This window comes from Salvelinus namaycush, chromosome 9 (assembly GCF_016432855.1).
Source record: "Salvelinus namaycush isolate Seneca chromosome 9, SaNama_1.0, whole genome shotgun sequence".
Lineage (NCBI taxonomy): Eukaryota > Metazoa > Chordata > Actinopteri > Salmoniformes > Salmonidae > Salvelinus > Salvelinus namaycush.
This window is the reverse complement of record NC_052315.1, coordinates 1,061,003-1,083,776: the sequence shown is the minus strand read 5'-3', so window position 1 is coordinate 1,083,776 and position 22,774 is coordinate 1,061,003. Positions and strand designations below refer to the sequence as shown.

General features: G+C 44.8%; 1 pseudogene; it reads right to left on the bottom strand.

The window, feature by feature from the left end:
• The window catches only part of LOC120053334, a 137,403-nt pseudogene that overhangs the window by 17,610 nt on the left and 97,019 nt on the right, over window positions 1-22,774 (bottom strand).

Below are 22,774 nucleotides of genomic sequence, written 5' to 3'. Positions count from 1 at the left end.
TTTTGTTATGGAAGGTTTGGGAATCGCTTACTTTAAGTTGTAGAATTTAACGGCTGTCACGACTCCAACAGGAAGGTGGCTCCCCTTCCCGTTCGGGTGGCGCTCGGCGGTCGTCGTCACCGGCCTACTAGCTGCCACTGATCCTTTTTTCCCCTTTTCTGTTTATTGGTTTCACCTGTGTTTGTTTTAGGCTGATTGGTTAGGCTTTATTTACCAGCAGGCCCGCCTGCTGGTTGTGCGGGATTGTTCGATGTACATGTGTACACGTCTGTGTGTCACGGTTTTCCCATGTGTTTTTTTTTTTTCCTGGACTGTTTTAGTCTCCCGTGTTTGGGGCATTTGTTTTGGTTGCCGTATGTTCACCGTTGTGGTGCATTAAAAGTTAGCACTACCCTGAACTCTCTGCTTCCTGCGCCTGACTTCTCACCCACTACACCCCGGACGTTACAACGGCTCTTTTCTGGATTTTGATCATTAGCGGGTAACGGCCTAATTCTGCTCTGCTTGTTTTACGTTGTACACTGAGGATATTTTTGCCGAATTCTGCATGCAGAGTCTCAATTTGGTCTTTGTCGTCCCATTTTGTGAATTCTTGGTTGGTGAGCGGACCCCAGACCTCACAACCATAAAGGGCAATGGATTCTATAACTGATTCAAGTATTTTTAGCCAGATCCTAATTGGTATGTCGAATTTTATGTTCCTTTTGATGGCATAGAAGGCCCTTCTTGCCTTGTCTCTCAGCTCGTGCACAGCTTTGTGGAAGTTACCTGTGGCGTTGACGTTTAGGCCAAGGTATGTAATCGTTTTTTGTGTGCTCTAGGGCAACGGTGTCTAGATGGAATTTGTATTTGTTGTCATGGCGACTGGACCTTTTTTGGAACAACCAATATTTTGGTCTTACTGAGATTTACTGTCAGGGCCCAGGTCTGTCAGGGCCCAGGTCTGGCAGAATCTGTACAGAAGATCTAGGTGCTTCCATCACTCTCTCTCTCTTCCATCTCTGTCTCTCCTTTGCTCTCTCCTTCTCTCCTTCTTTCTCTCATCTCTCTCTCATCTCTCTCTCATCTCTCTCTCATCTCTCTCTCTCTCTCTCTCTCTCTCTCTCTCTCTCTCTCTCTCTCTCTCTCTCTCTCTCTCTCTCTCTCTCTCTCTCTCTCTCTCTCTCTCTCTCTCTCTCTCTCTTCCATCTCTCTCTCTCTCTCTCTTCCATCTCTCTCTCTCTCTCTCTCTCTCTCTCTCTCTCTTCCATCTCTCTCTCTCTCTCTCTTCCATCTCTCTCTCTCTCTCTCTTCCATCTCTCTCTCTCTTCCATCTCTGTCTTTCCATCATCTCTGAGTTACAATACAAGAGCATCTGTATAGTAAATAAATGGTTTTATAAAGACAAGCTAACAGTATATTGTGTCTGTGAAGGGAACCACGTTGTCACCCAGCACTGATGCAAACACATGACCCATTGTTCTGCATTACTTCAGGACCACTAATGGAACAAAGGGACCAGAGCATAACAAAGAGGATAAACACAAAACAAAGAGGATAAACACCCCACTGTTAACCCTGCTGGCTCGCCTGTGTCATTCATAGACATTGGTACAACCTTGTACAATTGATACTAATTGATACCAGGCTGTGGTCGTCTCTCTCTCTCAAGCCAGCTCTCTCGATCTCCCTTCTTGCTCTCTCTGACTTCCTGCAGTTAGAGGTAATAGACCTGATTCCAACCAAAGCCCGTTTCTATATTCGATAACAAACACTTTACGCTAGTCACTGTTTATTACTCATAAATCAAGGACAAGTCAGTCATGGGAAAAATGACTCAGTCATGCCCTCTTGCCACTAGACCATTTCCTGTCAACACTGACAGTGACAGAAATAATCCGTATATGTGGTTCATGCAGAAATACGACACAGAGATTTAGTGTTGTCAACACTCAGAGGGACTCAACACTCAGAGGGACTCAGAACACTCAGAGGGACTTAGAACACTCAGAGGGACTTAGAACACTCAGAGGGACTTAGAACACTCAGAGGGACTTAGAACACACTGAGCCACTGAAAGTACATTATACAGACATGCAGATTCACCAGCCTGTCTTGACGCTGGTCTCAATAAACACTAACCTGTTTGACGTTGTAGCCTGTCTTGGCGCTGGTCTCAATAAACACTAACCTGTTTGACGTTGTAGCCTGTCTTGACGCTGGTCTCAATAAACACTAACCTGTTTGACGTTGTAGCCTGTCTTGGCGCTGGTCTCAATAAACACTAACCTGTTTGACGTTGTAGCTGGTCTCAATAAACACTAACCTGTTTGACGTTGTAGCCTGTCTTGGCGCGTGCTCAATAAACACTAACCTGTTTGACGTTGTAGCCTGTCTTGACGCTGGTCTCAATAAACACTACCTGTTTGACGTTGTAGCTAGTCTCAATAAACCACTGCTACTCTGTTAGTACTGTAGCCTTGCTTAGCTTGCGTGGTCTCAATAAACACTAACCTGTTTGACGTTGTAGCCTGTCTTGCGCTGGTCTCAAATAACACATACCTGTTTGACGTTGTAGCCTGTCCCGTCTCAATAAACACTAACCTGTTTGACGTTGTAGCCTGTCTTGGCGCTGGTCTCAATAAACACTAACCTGTTTGACGTGTAGCCTGTCTTGACGCTGTTCAATAAACACTAACCTGTTTACGTTGTAGCTAGTCTCAATAAACAACCTGTTGACGTTGTAGCCTGTCTTGACGCTGGTCTCAATAAACACTAACCTGTTTGACGTTGTAGCCTTCTTGGCGCTGGTCTCAATAAACACTAACCTGTTTGACGTGTAGCCTGTCTTGGCGCTGGTCTCAATAAACAACTAACTGTTTGACGTTGTAGCCCGTCTTGACGTGTCTCAATAAACACTAACCTGTTTGACGTTGTAGCTAGTCTCAATAAACACTAACCTGTTTGACATTGTAGCTAGTCTCAATAAACACTAACCTGTTTGACGTTGTAGCCTGTCTTGGCGCTGGTCTCAATAAACACTAACCTGTTTGACATTGTAGCTGGTCTCAATAAACACTAACCTGTTTGACGTTGTAGCCCGTCTTGACGCTGGTCTCAATAAACACTAACCGTTTGACGTTGTAGCCCGTCTTGGCGCTGTCTCAATAAACACTAACCTGTTTGACGTTGTAGCCGTCTTGGCGCTGGTCTCAATAAACACTAACCTGTTTGACGGTACTGGTCTAAATAAACATAACCTGTTGACGTTGTAGCCCCTTGACGCTGGTCTCAATAAACACTAACCTGTTTGACGTTGTAGCCCGTCTTGGCGCTGGTCTCAATAAACATGACGCTGAGCTCCTTGGCCCGCTGTTCCCCTTCCTCTATGGTGATCTGCCTGGGAGAGGAGAGGACATGAATCCACATCAAACCACAGACTGAACAACATCTTAAATAAGCAGTGACCTGATGAAAATAAAATACTTTACGTTGATGACTTTTTTTTTGCAAATCTAATCAGTTTTCCACGTCGATTCAACGTCATCACATTGCTTTTTTTCTGTGGAAGCAACATTGATTCAACCAGTTTGTGCCCAATGGGGAGGTACTGTAGTCGACAGACTACAACAAGCCACAGCCACAGCCAGCCACACTGAGCAGCACTGTCTGCCAGCACTCTCCCAACAGCACATCTAACATCGTTCATTATTATTATTATTATTATTATTATTATTATATTATATTATGGTGAAGCTGATCGATGGTGTTGTGGCCTGAAAAAAATGTACTAATTACTGCCTATTACTATGAAATGTTGTTCCTGGGAACGTGAGAAAGGGAGAGTGTCAGGTGCACAGAATGGAAAGAGGGGACTACAGTTGAATATTAGCGGGCTGGCTAAATCTAGCACATGCGTTTACAAACGCTGGTTAAATTTGCCTTGTCAAAGAACACCCAGTAAAGTCAAACGGTATGGTGAAGAGACTACAGCATCCTCCTAGGCTGACTACACAACCCAGCCAGCACAGAGCAAAAGACATTGAAAAGACATTGAAAAGACGTTGAAAATATATTATATTTTCACCCAATTTTGATCACTATGCAGCCTGGTAGCTAATCAAATTTATATCACAGACCATCCCAGCCCAGACTGGTAAGAACCACTGCTATATCACAGCAGACAGACCAGACGTAACAGTACTACACAGACATCCAGCCAACTGGTAACTAACCACTGTGTCTATATAGACCATCCAGCCAGCCAGACTGGTAACTAAACCACTGTGTCTATATCACAGACCATCAGTCAGACTGGTAACTAAACCCACTGTGTATACACAGACCATCCAGCCAGCACTGTACAAACCCACTGTGATATCACAGACCACAGCCCAGACTGGTAACTAAAACCACGTGGCTATATCAAGAATCCAGCCAGAGACTGGTAACTAAACCCACTGTGTCTATATCACAGACCATCCAGCCCAGACTGGTAACTAAACCCACTGTGTCTATATCACAGACCATCCAGCCCAGATCTGTAACTAAACCCACTGTGTCTATATCACAGACCATCCAGTACAGACTGGTAACTAAACCCACTGTGTCTATATCACAGACCATCCAGTACAGACTGGTAACTAAACCCACTGTGTCTATATCACAGACCATCCAGCCCAGACTGGTAACTAAACCCACTGTGTCTATATCACAGACCATCCAGTACAGACTGGTAACTAAACCCACTGTGTCTATATCACAGACCATCCAGCCCAGACTGGTAACTAAACCCAATGTGGTATATCACAGACCATCCAGCCCAGACTGGTAACTAAACCCACTGTGTCTATATCACAGACCATCCAGCCCAGACTGGTAACTAAACCCACTGTGTCTATATCACAGACCATCCAGTACAGACTGGTAACTAAACCCACTGTGTCTATATCACAGACCATCCAGTACAGCCCAGACTGGTAACTAAACCCACTGTGTCTATATCACAGACCATCCAGCCCAGACTGGTAACTAAACCCACTGTGTTATTATCACAGACCATCCAGCCCAGACTGGTAACTAAACCCACTGTGTCTATATCACAGACCATCCAGCCCAGACTGGTAACTAAACCCACTGTGTCTATATCACAGACCATCCAGCCCAGACTGGTAACTAACAACCCACTGTGTTATTTCACAGACCATCCAGCCCAGACTGGTAACTAAAACCCACTGTCTATATCACAGACCATCCAGCCCAGACTGGTAACTAAACCCACTGTGTCTATATCACAGACCATCCAGCCCAGTACAGACTGGTAACTAAACCCACTGTCTCTATATCACAGACCATCCAGCCCAGCCCAGACTGGTAACTAAACCCACTGTCTCTATATCACAGACCATCCAGCCCAGTACAGACTGGTAACTAAACCCACTGTGTCTATATCACAGACCATCCAGCCCAGCCCAGACTGGTAACTAAACCCACTGTGTCTATATCACAGACCATCCAGCCCAGCCCAGACTGGTAACTAAACCCACTGTCTCTATATCACAGACCATCCAGCCCAGTACAGACTGGTAACTAAACCCACTGTGTCTATATCACAGACCATCCAGCCCAGACTGGTAACTAAACCCACTGTGTCTGTATCACAGACCATCCAGTACAGACTGGTAACTAAACCCACTGTGTCTATATCACAGACCATCCAGCCCAGACTGGTAACTAAACCCACTGTGTCTGTATCACAGACCATCCAGTACAGACTGGTAACTAAACCCACTGTGTCTATATCACAGACCATCAGTACAGAGGGTAACTAAACCCACTGTCTCTAATCACAGACCATCCAGCCCAGACTGGTAACTAAACCCACTGTCTCTATATCACAGACCATCCAGCCAGCACTGGTAACTAAACCACTGTGTCTATATCACAGACCACCAGCCCAGACTGGTAACTAAACCCACTGTCTCTATATCACAGACCATCCAGCCCAGCCTGGTAACTAAACCCACTGTGTCTATATCACAGACCATCCAGTACAGACTGGTAACTAAACCCACTGTGTCTATATCACAGACCATCCAGCCCAGACTGGTAACTAAACCCACTGTGTCTATATTACAGACCATCCAGCCCAGTACAGACTGGTAACTAAACCCACTGTCTCTATATCACAGACCATCCAGCCCAGTACAGACTGGTAACTAAACCCACTGTGTCTATATCACAGACCATCCAGCCCAGACTGGTAACTAAACCCACTGTCTCTATATCACAGACCATCCAGCCCAGTACAGACTGGTAACTAAACCCACTGTGTCTATATCACAGACCATCCAGCCCAGACTGGTAACTAAACCCACTGTCTCTATATCACAGACCATCCAGCCCAGACTGGTAACTAAACCCACTGTGTCTATATCACAGACCATCCAGTACAGACTGGTAACTAAACCCACTGTGTCTATATCACAGACCATCCAGCCCAGACTGGTAACTAAACCCACTGTCTCTATATCACAGACCATCCAGCCCAGCCTGGTAACTAAACCCACTGTGTCTGTATCACAGACCATCCAGCCCAGACTGGTAACTAAACCCACTGTGTCTATATCACAGACCAGTCAGCCCAGACTGGTAACAACCACTGTGTCTATATCACAGACCATCCAACCCAGACTGGTAACTAAACCCACTGTGTCTATATCACAGACCATCCAGTACAGACTGGTAACTAAACCCACTGTCTCTATATCACAGACCATCCAGTACAGACTGGTAACTAAACCCACTGTGTCTATATCACAGACCATCCAGCCCAGCCCAGACTGGTAACTAAACCCACTGTGTCTATATCACAGACCAGTCAGCCCAGACTGGTAACTAAACCCACTGTGTCTATATCACAGACCATCCAGCCCAGCCCAGACTGGTAACTAAACCCACTGTGTCTATATCACAGACCATCCAGCCCAGACTGGTAACTAAACCCACTGTGTCTATATCACAGACCATCCAGTACAGACTGGTAACTAAACCCACTGTGTCTATATCACAGACCATCCAGCCCAGACTGGTAACTAAACCCACTGTCTCTATATCACAGACCATCCAGCACAGACTGGTAACTAAACCCACTGTGTCTATATCACAGACCATCCAGCGACCTGGTAACTAAACCCACTGTGTCTATATCACAGACCATCCAGTACAGACTGGTAACTAAACCCACTGTGTCTATATCACAGACCATCCAGCCCAGACTGGTAACTAAACCCACTGTCTCTATATCACAGACCATCCAGCCCAGACTGGTAACTAAACCCACTGTGTTATTATCACAGACCATCCAGCCCAGACTGGTAACTAAACCACTGTGTCTATATCACAGACCATCCAGCCCAGACTGGTAACTAAACCCACTGTGTCTATATCACAGACCATCCAGTACAGACTGGTAACTAAACCCACTGTCTCTATATCACAGACCATCCAGCACAGACTGGTAACTAAACCCACTGTGTCTGTATCACAGACCATCCAGTACAGACTGGTAACTAACAACCTGTGTCTATATCACAGACCATCCAGCACAGACTGGTAACTAAACCCACTGTCTCTATATCACAGACCATCCAGCCCAGACTGGTAACTAAACCCACTGTGTCTATATCACAGACCATCCAGCCCAGACTGGTAACTAAACCCACTGTCTCTATATCACAGACCATCCAGCCCAGACTGGTAACTAAACCCACTGTGTCTGTATCACAGACCATCCAGTACAGACTGGTAACTAAACCCACTGTGTCTATATCACAGACCATCCAGTACAGACTGGTAACTAAACCCACTGTCTCTATATCACAGACCATCCAGTACAGACTGGTAACTAAACCCACTGTCTCTATATCACAGACCATCCAGCCCAGTACAGACTGGTAACTAAACCCACTGTGTCTATATCACAGACCATCCAGTACAGACTGGTAACTAAACCCACTGTGTCTATATCACAGACCATCCAGCCCAGACTGGTAACTAAACCCACTGTGTCTATATCACAGACCAGTCAGCCCAGACTGGTAACTAAACCCACTGTGTCTATATCACAGACCATCCAGCCCAGACTGGTAACTAAACCCACTGTGTCTATATCACAGACCATCCAGCCCAGCCTGGTAACTAAACCCACTGTCTCTATATCACAGACCATCCAGCCCAGACTGGTAACTAAACCCACTGTGTCTATATCACAGACCATCCAGCCCAGACTGGTAACTAAACCCACTGTGTTTATATCACAGACCATCCAGCCCAGACTGGTAACTAAACCCACTGTGTTTATATCACAGACCATCCAGCCCAGCCTGGTAACTAAACCCACTGTCTCTATATCACAGACCATCCAGCCCAGCCTGGTAACTAAACCCACTGTCTCTATATCACAGACCATCCAGTACAGACTGGTAACTAAACCCACTGTGTCTATATCACAGACCAGAGGCAGCCAGTAGTCTTCAGGGACAGACAGACACAGACACAGACACAGCCACAGACACAGACACAGACACAGACACAGACACAGACAGACACAGACACAGACAGACAGACAGGCAGGCTTGCATGGTGATGTAAGCAGCCTGTCTTCTTGGTTCTCCTCAGTACAGCACAGCCTGGTTGCGTCCCAAATGGGAAACCCAAAGGGCTACGGTTAAAAGTAGTGCACTATGTAAGGAATGTCTTGTCATTGAGGGCGCAGTCCCCGTCTGTATTTACTACTGCTTTATATGTATTTACATGCATGAGGGTTTAGTATGCATGTCCTCTGAGGGTTTAGTATGCATGTCCTCTGAGGGTTTAGCATGCATATCCTCTGAGGGTTTAGTATGCATGTCCTCTGAGGGTTTAGGAGAGCATGCATGTCCTCTGAGGGTTTAGCATGCATATCCTCTGAGGGTTTAGTATGCATATCCTCTGAGGGTTTAGTATGCATGTCCTCTGAGGGTTTAGTATGGATGTCCTCTGAGGGTTTAGTATGCATGTCCTCTGAGGGATTAGTATGCATGTCCTCTGAGGGATTAGTATGCATGTCCTCTGAGGATTTAGTATGGATGTCCTCTGAGGGTTTAGTATGCATGTCCTCTGAGGGTTTAGTATGGATGTCCTCTGAGGGTTTAGTATGCATGTCCTCTGAGGGATTAGTATGCATGTCCTCTGAGGGATTAGTATGCATGTCCTCTGAGGGATTAGTATGCATGTCCTCTGAGGATTTAGTATGGATGTCCTCTGAGGATTTAGTATGGATGTCTCTGAGGGTTAGTATGCATGTCTCTGAGGGTTTGTATGGATGTCCTTGAGGTGTCTGATAGTTGGGGATTAGTATGCATGTCCTCTGAGGGATTAGTATGCATGTCCTCTGAGGGATTAGTATGCATGTCCTCTGAGGATTTAGTATGGATGTCCTCTGAGGATTTAGTATGGATGTCCTCTGAGGGTTTAGTATGCATGTCCTCTGAGGGTTTAGTATGGATGTCAGCTTTTATTTCTTTCATTACATTCCCAGTGGGTCAGAAGTTTACATACACTCAATTTGTATTTGGTAGCATTGTCTTTAAACCTTTTAACTTGGGTCAAACATTTCGGGTAGTCTTCCACAAGCTTCCCACAATAAGTTGGGTGAATTTTGGCCCTTTCCTCCTGACAGAGCTGCTGTAACTGAGTCAGGCCTCCTTGCTCGCACACGCTTTTTCAGTTCTGCCCACACATTTTCTATAGGGTTGAGGTCAGGGCTTTGGCCACTCCAATAACTTGACTTTGTTGCCATTTTGCCACAACTTTGGAAGTATGCTTGTGGTCATTGTCCATTTGGAAGACCCATTTGCGATCAAGCTTTAACTTCCTGACTGATGTCTTGAGATGTTGCTTCAATATATCCACGTAATTTTCTTTCGTCATGATGCCATCTATTTTGTGAAGTGCACCAGTCCCTCCTGCAGCAAAGCACCCTCACAACACGATGCTGCCACCCCCACAACATGATGCTGCCACCCCCACAACACGATGCTGCCACCCCCACAACATGATGCTGCCACCCCCGTGCTTCACGATTGGGATGGTGTTCTTCGACTTACAAGCCTCCCCCTATTTCCTCCAAACATAACGATGGTCATTATGGCCAAACAGTTCTATTTTTGTTTCATCAGACCAGAGGACATTTCTCCAAAAAGTACGATCTTTGTCCCCATGTGCAGTTGAAAACCGTAGTCTGCTTTTTTATGGTGGTTTTGGAGCAGTGGCTTCTTCCTTGCTGAGCAGCCTTTCAGGTTATGTCGATATAGGACTCGTTTTACTGTGGATATAGATACTTTTGTACCTGTTTCCTACAGCATCTTCACAAGGTCCTTTGCTGTTGTTCTGGGATTGATTTGCACTTTCCGCACCAAAGTATGTTCATCTCTTGGAGACAGAACGCGTCTCCTTCCTGAGCGGTATGATGGCTGCGTGGTCCCATGGTGTTTATACTTGCGTACTATTGTTTGTACAGATGAACTTGGTACCTTCAGGCGTTTGGAAATTGCTCCTAAGGATGAACCAGACTTGTGGAGGTTTTGGCTGATTTATTTTGATTTTCCCATGATGTCAAGCAAAGAGGCACTGAGTTTGAGGGTAGGCCTTGAAATACATCCACAGGTACACCTCCAATTGACTCAACTGATTAGCCTATTAGTCAATTAGCCTATCAGAAGCTTCTAAAGGCATGACATCATTCTCTGGAATTTTCCAAGCTGTTTGAAGGCACAGTCAACTTAGTGTATGTAAACTTTGTGTATTAAAACTTGTGATAGAGTGAATCATAAGTGAAATAAGCTGTCTGTAAACAACTGTTGGAAAAATAACTTGTGTCATGCACAAAGAAGATGTCCTAACCGACTGGCCAAAACTATAGTTTGTTAACAAGAAATTTGTGGAGTGGTTGGAAAAACAAAACTCCAACCTAAGTGTATGTAAACATCCGACTTCAACTGTATATATTTGTCATAAGACATAGGCCTAGCCTAGCTTGGCAGGTCCACTGCATACAGAAGAAGAAGAATAGGAAGAAGAACAAGAATCTACAGTAGCATTATCATTACCACCGTGCAAAAAAACAGCTTTCTAGACACCCCCACCAGTCCTGGCAGGCAGCTCTCTACCGATAAACCCCATCCCACCAGTCTTCCATCAGGACAGAGAACACACTCTAATCTGTCTCTAAAAGCAGCCAGAGTCCCAGAGATCCAACACAGAAGATTCATCACTAGCATCCTAGACTAGTCCACGTTGTCACAGTACCCCTCAGACACACAGAGACAGAGGATACTAAGTCAGTCAGTCAGTCAGTCAGTCAACTTCACTCCCTGTTAGAGTTCTGGTTCATCTCTCAAGGACCACTGCATGTTTGGCTGACCTCAGGAACATGGTCATACATCTTTGTCTTTTTTGAATGCTTTGTTAGGGTTCTGATTTCCAAAAGCAAAAGGACAAATAAATCAACAAAAGAAGGATCAGACCAAATCAAATGCTGAGTTTTCGTGATGCAGACAGAGCATTCTGCATCCTGTCTCTCTGTCAGAGGGAGGAGATCAAGCTTATCACTCATACATTCAGTAGTATTACTATTTGGCGAGGTCAAAGCCACACAGACTAATGTTTCTGTCCCAATGTGAATGTGATTATTCTCTGCTTTAGATGCTAGCAGATCATGCCCCCATTTCTACACAGATCTCAATATTGATGATCATATGCATTGAGAGAGCGTACGAGCGACATACAACCTTTAGCAACACCTAGCATCCAGCTTTATCAGTCTAAGACTGTCTGTCTAAACAGATTGCATGCACATATCCTTTTAGGTCCCATTTCCATGCACTCTCTCCAAGTATCAGATACTCCCACTGAAATATGATGAATTTTTGTGACACTCCTCAGATGTAGAAGGGAGATTCAATGGGGGGAGGGGGAAACTGAGGATTCTGACAGGGGTGAGAGGGGGGTTTGAGGATTCAGGGAGGGGAGGGAGGGGGGAAGTGAGGATTCGGGGAGGGGATGGAGGGGGAAACTGAGGATTCTGGGAGGGAGAAACGGGAGGCGGGAACTGGGGATTCAAGGAGGGGGGAACTGGGGATTCTGGGAGGGAGGGGAGGGAGGGGGGAACTGGGGATTCTGGGAGGGGGGAGGGAGGGGGGAACTGGGGATTCTGGGAGGGAGGGGGGAACTGGGGATTCTGGGAGGGAGGGGAGGGAGGGAGAACTGGGGATTCGGGGAGGAAGGGGGGGACTGAGGATTCAAGGAGTGGAGTGAGGGGGGGAACTGGGGATTCAGGGAAGGGAGGGAGGGGGAAAATGAGAATTCAGGGACAGTCACAAGAATTAAAAGCATACATGACTGGAGCTAGGTTTCCAGCCATACAAGACTGGAGCTAGGTTCCCATCCATACAAGACTGGAGCTAGGTTTCCATCCATACAAGACCGGAGCTAGGTTTCCATCCATACAAGACCGGAGCAAGGTTTCCATCCATACAAGACTGGAGCTAGGTTTCCATCCATACAAGACCGGAGCTAGGTTTCCATCCATACAAGACCGGAGCAAGGTTTCCAGCCATACAAGACCGGAGCTAGGTTTCCAGCCATACAAGACCGGAGCTAGGTTTCCATCCATACAAGACCGGAGCAAGGTTTCCATCCATACAAGACCGGAGCAAGGTTTCCATCCAAACAAGACCGGAGCTAGGTTTCCATCCATACAAGACTGGAGCTAGGTTTCCATCCATACAAGACCGGAGCAAGGTTTCCATCCATACAAGACCGGAGCTAGGTTTCCATCCATACAAGACTGGAGCAACGTTTCCATCCATACAAGACCGGAGCTAGGTTTCCATCCATACAAGACCGGAGCAAGGTTTCCATACATACAAGACTGGAGCTAGGTTTCCATCCATACAAGACTGGAGCAACGTTTCCATCCATACAAGACCGGAGCTAGGTTCCCATCCATACAAGACTGGAGCAACGTTTCCATCCATACAAGACTGGAGCTAGGTTTCCATCCATACAAGACTGGAGCAACGTTTCCATCCATACAAGACTGGAGCTAGGTTTCCATCCATACAAGACTGGAGCAACGTTTCCATCCATACAAGACTGGAGCAACGTTTCCATCCATACAAGACTGGAGCTAGGTTTCCATCCATACAAGACTGGAGCTAGGTTTCCATCCATACAAGACCGGAGCTAGGTTTCCATCCATACAAGACCGGAGCAAGGTTTCCATCCATACAAGACCGGAGCAAGGTTTCCATCCAAACAAGACCGGAGCTAGGTTTCCATCCATACAAGACTGGAGCTAGGTTTCCATCCATACAAGACCGGAGCAAGGTTTCCATCCATACAAGACCGGAGCTAGGTTTCCATCCATACAAGACTGGAGCAACGTTTCCATCCATACAAGACCGGAGCTAGGTTTCCATCCATACAAGACCGGAGCAAGGTTTCCATCCATACAAGACTGGAGCTAGGTTTCCATCCATACAAGACTGGAGCAACGTTTCCATCCATACAAGACCGGAGCTAGGTTCCCATCCATACAAGACTGGAGCAACGTTTCCATCCATACAAGACTGGAGCTAGGTTTCCATCCATACAAGACTGGAGCAACGTTTCCATCCATACAAGACTGGAGCTAGGTTTCCATCCATACAAGACTGGAGCTAGGTTTCCATCCATACAAGACTGGAGCAACGTTTCCATCCATACAAGACTGGAGCAACGTTTCCATCCATACAAGACTGGAGCAACGTTTCCATCCATACAAGACTGGAGCTAGGTTTCCATCCATACAAGACTGGAGCTAGGTTTCCATCCATACAAGACTGGAGCTAGGTTTCCATCCATACAAGACTGGAGCAACGTTTCCATCCATACAAGACTGGAGCTAGGTTCCCATCCATACAAGACTGGAGCAACGTTTCCATCCATACAAGACTGGAGCTAGGTTTCCATCCATACAAGACTGGAGCAACGTTTCCATCCATACAAGACTGGAGCTAGGTTTCCATCCATACAAGACTGGAGCTAGGTTTCCATCCATACAAGACTGGAGCAACGTTTCCATCCATACAAGACTGGAGCTAGGTTTCCATCCATACAAGACTGGAGCTAGGTTTCCATCCATACAAGACTGGAGCAACGTTTCCATCCATACAAGACTGGAGCTAGGTTTCCATCCATACAAGACTGGAGCTAGGTTTCCATCCATACAAGACTGGAGCAACGTTTCCATCCATACAAGACTGGAGCTAGGTTTCCATCCATACAAGACCGGAGCAACGTTTCCATCCATACAAGACTGGAGCTAGGTTTCCATCCATACAAGACTGGAGCTAGGTTTCCATCCATACAAGACTGGAGCAACGTTTCCATCCATACAAGACTGGAGCAACGTTTCCATCCATACAAGACTGGAGCTAGGTTTCCATCCATACAAGACTGGAGCTAGGTTTCCATCCATACAAGACTGGAGCAACGTTTCCATCCATACAAGACTGGAGCTAGGTTTCCATCCATACAAGACTGGAGCTAGGTTTCCATCCATACAAGACTGGAGCTAGGTTTCCATCCATACAAGACTGGAGCTAGGTTTCCATCCATACAAGACTGGAGCTAGGTTTCCATCCATACAAGACTGGAGCAACGTTTCCATCCATACAAGACTGGAGCTAGGTTTCCATCCATACAAGACTGGAGCTAGGTTTCCATCCATACAAGACTGGAGCTAGGTTTCCATCCATACAAGACCGGAGCTAGGTTTCCATCCATACAAGACTGGAGCTAGGTTTCCATCCATACAAGACTGGAGCTAGGTTTCCATCCATACAAGACTGGAGCTAGGTTTCCATCCATACAAGACTGGAGCTAGGTTTCCATCCATACAAGACTGGAGCTAGGTTTCCATCCATACAAGACTGGAGCTAGGTTTCCATCCATACAAGACTGGAGCTAGGTTTCCATCCATACAAGACTGGAGCTAGGTTTCCATCCATACAAGACTGGAGCTAGGTTTCCATCCATACAAGACTGGAGCAACGTTTCCATCCATACAAGACTGGAGCAACGTTTCCATCCATACAAGACTGGAGCTAGGTTTCCATCCATACAAGACTGGAGCTAGGTTTCCATCCATACAAGACTGGAGCAACGTTTCCATCCATACAAGACTGGAGCTAGGTTTCCATCCATACAAGACTGGAGCTAGGTTTCCATCCATACAAGACTGGAGCTAGGTTTCCATCCATACAAGACTGGAGCTAGGTTTCCATCCATACAAGACTGGAGCTAGGTTTCCATCCATACAAGACTGGAGCAACGTTTCCATCCATACAAGACTGGAGCTAGGTTTCCATCCATACAAGACTGGAGCTAGGTTTCCATCCATACAAGACTGGAGCTAGGTTTCCATCCATACAAGACCGGAGCTAGGTTTCCATCCATACAAGACTGGAGCTAGGTTTCCATCCATACAAGACTGGAGCTAGGTTTCCATCCATACAAGACTGGAGCTAGGTTTCCATCCATACAAGACTGGAGCAACGTTTCCATCCATACAAGACTGGAGCTAGGTTTCCATCCATACAAGACTGGAGCTAGGTTTCCATCCATACAAGACTGGAGCAACGTTTCCATCCATACAAGACTGGAGCTAGGTTTCCATCCATACAAGACTGGAGCAACGTTTCCATCCATACAAGACCGGAGCTCGGTTTCCATCCATACAAGACTGGAGCAAGGTTTCCATCCATACAAGACCGGAGCAAGGTTTCCATCCATACAAGACTGGAGCAACGTTTCCATCCATACAAGACCGGAGCTAGGTTTCCATCCATACAAGACTGGAGCTAGGTTTCCATCCATACAAGACTGGAGCTAGGTTTCCATCCATACAAGACTGGAGCTAGGTTTCCATCCATACAAGACTGGAGCAAGGTTTCCATCCATACAAGACTGGAGCTAGGTTTCCATCCATACAAGACTGGAGCAACGTTTCCATCCATACAAGACTGGAGCAACGTTTCCATCCATACAAGACCGGAGCTAGGTTTCCATCCATACAAGACTGGAGCAAGGTTTCCATCCATACAAGACCGGAGCAACGTTTCCATCCATACAAGACTGGAGCTCGGTTTCCATCCAATTGACGACAGATTTTCATGTGACTATTCTAAAATCTGTCCCGCCTGTAGTATTATATCATATTAAATACCCGCCTGTAGTATTTATTTATCTATTCTAGTATTTCTACCAAACATACTTGTCGCAGATAAGAAGCAGTATACGATGAGGTAGTGCCCATAAAATGTACATTTTTTTCGCAAAAGTTTTCTTGTCTCAAATAAACAACACATTTTCAACTCTACCGATAGTGAACTGTTGTGTTAAAAATAGCAAATGTGCCTCCTCTTGTCTTGTCATGTGTGCTCTAGTCAACAGCTGGCAGATACAGTGCGGGTAGGCTAGTCTACATGAGCTTTTTATACATGAGATTATCTTCTATTTGTCAAAAGGCAGCCAAGGATCGATCATCATGTCACCAGAATAAGAATCTCAATATTTATTGGCAAGGAGCATCAAACTCATCGACGTGCGCTTTCACCACCTTGTAAAGTTCATCATCATAATAAATTGCACGCTTTCCTGAGTCGTAAAATGGGAGCGTTGACTCCAAGTTCAATTTCAATTGACTTCAACTTCAATTTAATGGTTATTATATCAATATTTGTGCATAAAGGAATTAAATTAAAATGATTTAACCTTGAATTCTTATTACTAACAACTTAAATAAGACTTCCACACATTTTTTTTAACATTTTTTTTTTTTTTTTTACAAATGTTATGTTTAATTTGGAAATTACAGATCTCTACCAGGCGATTGAGAAGGCATAAGAGCGCCATAGCAATTCCACATCAGAATGGCAATTTGCATAGCATTTTAGCTCATCCTAAACACATTGCATCATTTACTTTAGGTCTGCTTCAATGGCTTTCATAAGGTAGGTAAGCATTGTTAAATGAGGACTGAAGTCAGTGTCCAAACATGAGTATGCAATTACATTGAAATGAATGTGTTTTCAGGTGGTACAGTATATAGTATATATTTATATATATTTCAAATGATCTAGGTTCTTCAATCATGTTCAGACTACATTTTGAGGTAATACATGTATGTTATATTCAAGACTGAATATTTATTAATTGACCCCATGGATATAAAAAGTGGTTTAACCCATGTATGTTGCATGAAATAGTATCTTGTCAACAATTCAATCATATTTTCACAAAAGTATTTTTGAACAGAAAATGTACTTACCCTATTCTTGTTCTACCATACTTTTACTGAGATATAAACTGACTGTTTTTTAAATATTTTAACCATTTATTTACATATTCCTACTCTTCAAGGTCTCTTCTAACAGGAATGATGCAATATTCATTGATCACCAACTGAATTCCTGCCTTTTATCCAATATCTTTGGTGAGTGATTTTGAGTTTTCTTACAGCCTTCAGTGCTCAAAGTTAAAGTCTAACTTGTAAATTGATTCACTGTCAAGATTCTCTGTCAATACGCTCTACCAGCCGGTTGAGAATAACGGTTAAACGTTTCAAGTAGCGGTTAAAAATCAGCCTCTGCTGTCAGACAGTAAACACTCAATGACAGAACAATCCGTGTGTTTCTAGACAGATCATTCACACTGACCATCACTGTAAAATGGGGGAAAGAGACTAAGGCCCGGTTTCCATAGCGATGGAATTGAAGGCTTACTATTGTTTTAACGATGCATCTTTCCTACAACGTCTGAAGATGTAACACGCGTTTCCCAAAAAAACACCACACGAGAGAACGGTCACTGAGCGCGTCGTTTTGGAGCGTGTCTCGATACGGGTAGGATCGAAAGAAAGGGAGGGCTGATCTCGGGATCAGCTTTCTCTATTCAAATCTTTCCATAAAACGTGTTCAATTATTTTATAATACTGACCACGGATCAGCTTCTAGAGAGATATTACCACCTAAAGCAGCAAACATTGAGGCGGTTTATTCTAAATGCACTATATCACCGATTTGGCACATCATGAAATATATTTAGATAGATTACAGACAGTTGCCTACAAGTAGAAAAATATATTGAGACAGATTACAGACAGTAGCCTACAAGTAGAAAAATATATTGAGACAGATTACAGACAGTTGCCTACAAGTAGAAAAATATATTGAGACAGATAATAGACAGTAGCCTACAAGTAGAAAAATATATTGAGACAGATTACAGACAGTTGCCTACAAGTAGTAAAATAGAAATCAGTTGATTGAACTGTATTTATGAAATGTATTTAGATATTGTTGAAATAGGCTTATAGTCTACTGTTGATGTCATTTCGGGTGTTGAAACATCTTAACACACTGTACCATGTCAACACACCAGCCTTAACACACTGCACCATGTCAACACACCAGCCTTAACACACTGCACCATGTCAACACACCGGCCTTAACACACTGCACCATGTCAACACACCAGCCTTAACACACTGCACCATGTCAACACACCGGCCTTAACACACTGCACCATGTCAACACACCAGCCTTAACACACTGCACCATGTCAACACACCAGCCTTAACACACTGCACCATGTCAACACACCTGCCTTAACACACTGCACCATGTCAACACACCGGCCTTAACACACTGCACCATGTCAACACACCAGCCTTAACACACTGCACCATGTCAACACACCAGCCTTAACACACTGTACCATGTCAACACACCAGCCTTAACACACTGCACCATGTCAACACACCAGCCTTAACACACTGCACCATGTCAACACACCAGCCTTAACACACTGCACCATGTCAACACACCAGCCTTAACACACTGTACCATGTCAACACACCAGCCTTAACACACTGCACCATGTCAACACACCAGCCTTAACACACTGCACCATGTCAACACACCAGCCTTAACACACTGCACCATGTCAACACACCGCACCATGTCAACACACCAGCCTTAACACACTGCACCATGTCAACACACCAGCCTTAACACACTGCACCATGTCAACACACCAGCCTTAATACACTGCACCATGTCAACACACCAGCCTTAACACACTGCACCATGTCAACACACCAGCCTTAACACACTGCACCATGTCAACACACCAGCCTTAATACACTGCACCATGTCAACACACCAGCCTTAACACACTGCACCATGTCTACACACCAGCCTTAACACACTGCACCATGTCAACACACCAGCCTTAACACACTGCACCATGTCAACACACCAGCCTTAACACACTGTACCATGTCAACACACCAGCCTTAACACACTGCACCATGTCAACACACCAGCCTTAACACACTGCACCATGTCAACACACCGGCCTTAACACACTGCACCATGTCAACACACCAGCCTTAACACACTGCACCATGTCAACACACCAGCCTTACTGACTACCCCCGGTGTTTACTGACTACCCCCGGTGTTTACTGACTACCCCCGGTGTTTACTGACTACCCCCGGTGTTTACTGACTACCCCCGGTGTTTACTGACTACCCCTGGTGTTTACTGACTACCCCCCAGTGTTTACAGACTACCCCCAGTGTTTACTGACTACCCCCAGTGTTTACTGACTACCCCCGGTGTTTACTGACTACCCCCGGTGTTTACTGACTACCCCCGGTGTTTACTGACTACCCCCAGTGTTTACTGACTACCCCCGGTGTTTTCTGACTACCCCCGGTGTTTACTGACTACCCCCGGTGTTTACTGACTACCCCCGGTGTTTACTGACTACCCCCGGTGTTTACTGACTACCCCCGGTGTTTACTGACTACCCCCGGTGTTTACTGACTACCCCCCGGTGTTTACAGACTACCCCCAGTGTTTACTGACTACCCCCAGTGTTTACTGACTACCCCCGGTGTTTACTGACTACCCCCGGTGTTTACTGACTACCCCCGGTGTTTACTGACTACCCCCGGTGTTTACTGACTACCCCTGGTGTTTACTGACTACCCCTGCCGTTTACTGACTACCCCTGGTGTTTACTGACTACCCCCGGTGTTTACTGACTACCCCCGGTGTTTACTGACTACCCCCGGTGTTTACTGACTACCCCTGGCGTTTACTGACTACCCCCGGTGTTTACTGACTACCCCCGGTGTTTACTGACTACCCCCGGTGTTTACTGACTACCCCCAGTGTTTACTGACTACCCCCGGTGTTTACTGACTACCCCTGGCGTTTACGGTCTTCTTACTCTCACCGCTTATATTTCCATGGTTATCTCTGTTATTCTGTATATCTGGCCTTCTCTCTCTCTCTCTCTCTCTCTCTCTCTCTCTCTCTCTCTCTCTCTCTCTCTCTCCCTCTCTCTCTCTCTCTCTCTCTCTCTCTCTCTCTCTCTCTCTCTCTCTCTCTCTCTCTCTCTCTCTCTCTCTCTCTCAGTTGGAACATGCTCAGGCGTGACGAGGCACAAGGTCACTCTGAAGTAGAGCAGAGACAGACTGACAGTGTCGCAACTAACTTGTGTTTTGATTGGATCCCCAAAGACCCCAAAGACCTTTCGAAGAGAGACATTGGACACGGACCGCTGCACCAGACGTAACCATGGAAATCGGGCCAGTAAAAGGAAGTAATTTAGTCCAGGAGCAGTGCTTTGAAACAGTGTGTCCCAAATGGCCCCCTATTCCCTTTATAGTGTACTACTGTTGACCAGGCCCTAGGGTGCACATTTGTGACGCATATTTAGGCTGCAGCCAGAAATCATGACTGAATATAACACTTCTTTACCTCTTGTCTCCCAAGTCTGTTTTGTTGCCAACTAGCATGATAATGACATCACTTCCTCTCTCCGTTCTGACGTCATCGATCCATTTGGACGTTTGCTGGAAGGAGTTCACATCTGTTGAAGAAGAGCAGAAGCAGAAAGAAGTAGTTGGTCAAATATCATCTCGTTTAAAGTTGAGTTTTGACAAATAATGGTTGAGCATACAAAGTATACAGTGTAAGATCAATATACACAAATGGAATTGTGTATATTGATGTTAACGGTGTACAAGTGGGCTGGGTACTAGGGGAGAACCGGGACGAAAATAACACTTTTCGTTTTTTTCCCCCCTAATCACTCAGAGATCAATGGAGCTACAGAGACTTTTATGCAACAAGCTCTCACAGTCTCACGTCAGAATTAGACGTTCATCCATGTTTCTCAAACATCAACTTTCAAAGTTCTTCCAAATGTCAAATTATTTTAGGTTAGGTTTAAGTTTAGGCATTAACTCCAAATTATTTTAAGTTTAGGTTTTAGTTTAGGTATTGACTCTGAAATCTTAAGTTTAGGTTTTAGTTTAGGTATTGACTCTGAAATCTTAAGGTTAGGTTTAAGTTTAGGCATTAACTCCAAATTATTTAAGTTTAGGTTTTAGTTTAGACATTAACTCCAAATTATTTAAGTTTAGGTTTTAGTTTAGTTATTGACTCTGAAATCTTAAGGTTAGGTTTAAGTTTAAACATTAACTCCAAATTATTTAAGTTTAGGTTTTAGTTTAGGTATTGACTCTGAAATCTTAAGGTTAGGCATTAACTCTGTATGGTTAAGATAAGGGATAAGGTTTGGGATAGCCTTTAAACAAAAATGTAACTTTCTATTGTTGTATTTGAACATGCAACCTTTGGCACCCGAGGCAGATGCTTCCCACAATACTTTGTCTCACAATATTAATCAGTTGATATTGTGTTACTTTCGTCCCACCCGTCTCTCCTGTGCCTTCTCCCAGGCTAACACCAAAGACTATCTAGCATGATACTTGACTAGCTAGCATGACACTTGACTAGCTAGCATGACACTTGACTAGCTAGCATGACACTTGACTAGCTAGCATGACACTTGACTAGCTAGCATGATACTTGACTAGCTAGCATGACACTTGACTAGCTAGCATGACACTTGACTAGCTAGCATGATCCTTGACTAGCTAGCATGACACTTGACTAGCTAGCATGACACTTGACTAGCTAGCATGACACTTGACTAGCTAGCATGATACTTGACTAGCTAGCATGATCCTTGACTAGCTAGCATGACACTTGACTAGCTAGCATGATCCTTGACTAGCTAGCATGATCCTTGACTAGCTAGCATGATCCTTGACTAGCTAGCATGACACTTGACTAGCTAGCATGACACTTGACTAGCTAGCATGACACTTGACTAGCTAGCATGATACTTGACTAGCTAGCATGATCCTTGACTAGCTAGCATGACACTTGACTAGCTAGCATGACACTTGACTAGCTAGCATGACACTTGACTAGCTAGCATGATCCTTGACTAGCTAGCATGATCCTTGACTAGCTAGCATGATCCTTGACTAGCTAGCATGACATTTTGTTTTACATATTTTTTGTTGTTTTAACCTTTATTTAAACTAGGCAAGACATCTGACTAGCTAGCATGACACTTGAAGCCTGTTATTTAGACACTAGATGGGTTGACACATGATGTTTGGAACCTTAAACAACTAAACAAAACTCTACAACCAAACAGGGTCCGTTTTTTAATAACTTACATCACTTAAAAAACACTTTTTGTTAATAACTCGGAGAAACATGGTCGGATAGGCTGTTTTTGTTGTTGTTGCAGGGAGCTCAACAACATGTCATT